Source organism: Mauremys reevesii, linkage group 1 (genome assembly GCF_016161935.1).
Source record: "Mauremys reevesii isolate NIE-2019 linkage group 1, ASM1616193v1, whole genome shotgun sequence".
Lineage (NCBI taxonomy): Eukaryota > Metazoa > Chordata > Testudines > Geoemydidae > Mauremys > Mauremys reevesii.
The window spans coordinates 270,440,863-270,442,284 of record NC_052623.1 but is presented as its reverse complement, the minus strand read 5'-3'; positions in this window follow the sequence as shown (position 1 = coordinate 270,442,284).

The window sequence follows — 1,422 nt, the reverse complement described above, 5'->3', positions numbered from 1 at the left end:
CTGCAGACTGAGATGTTCTAGGGAACCAGAGAAGGTACCGATCAGTTACAAGGAATTCTGCAGGGACCTAAACTACTTAGTGATCTCTGTTTGCCTTTGGCCATGCAAGAATCACAGGGAGGAGGCAGAGAGCTGCTCAGGACAGCAAAAGCGTTTCACATCTGTTTGTGTGAGTGACTCGAGGGGTGTGTGTGTATGCACGCGCTCATTTTCTAGTTCACTTACAGCAGCAGAATGCTTAGAGCCTACACCATATGGATGTAGTATTCTGCAAGAAAGTGGCATGAAAGGATTGGCCTTGTCCTTCCCCAGCACTTCAATGAATCCTGTCCCTTCAGTATCACATACTGCCTGGGCTCTCTGGATTGCTGTGAACAGGTGGTGAGGAGAAATGACAGGTGTGTTACCCCAGAGGACCTGCTCCGGCCCCTTTGCTCACAGCTAATATTCCAGTTAGGAGAAAAAACAAACCTGAATATACGCTTCCCCTGGGGCTTCACACCTCTGCAGCCCCAACAAGCAGTGCTCAATCCAGCATATTTGTCGATTACAGTATGAGAGGCTGGTGCCTGAATGCAGCATGACCAATAAAATACATCTGCCATGCCTGGCACCCTTTCCAATGGAGGGAGGGGGGAGGGAATGGAGAACCTTTTTCTTACACTATAGGCTGTCTAGACTTGGGAAATAGGTCATGTTTTGAAAATATCTTTCAGTCACAACCTTTATTTCTAGTGTACGCAGGGCCTAAGTCAGGCTGCAGGGTCCTGCCATTCCAACCACTGCTTCCTGTAGCAGACACTGAACAGCCAGCTTGTGAGGGCACAAGGAACAGCAAAACAGTCCAAAATGCTCTGCCTCCAGACCCTTAGAGATGATTCAACAGCATCTAAGGACTTTAAGTGGAAATGAAAATCATGTTGAAACAGTATTCTCCATTATCTTATTCTCCTGTATCATATACTTAAGTGACATGAGAGCAAAGACAGTTATGTGTATCACTGACACCTTCAGAGGATTAAAAATAAAAGAATGTTTAAAATGTAGCATGTTAAATCACCACTGACAGTTTTTGCCTTTTGCATTTCACTCAAACTAGATTGTAAAACAGAAGTGAAATTGACCAGTTTCACTGGTCTATTCTTACACACTAGCCCAGTGCTGCTGTGTTTGGGTTTCCCCACACATTGGGGGAACAGAGAATTTTTTTTTTTTTTACATGAAAAGTATTTTACTAAAATTAGGAACAATTTCCAGGAAAGCAGTTATATAAATACTAAGTATTGGGGGGGTGGGGGTGTTTGTTACTGACAGCTTAAGGAAAGAAGCAATGGAAGGAAAAAAGCCACCCTGAAAAAAAAATCACTTGACAAAGGAGCTAGAACATCTATTACTGCACACCTGAGCATCGGCTTGTATGAA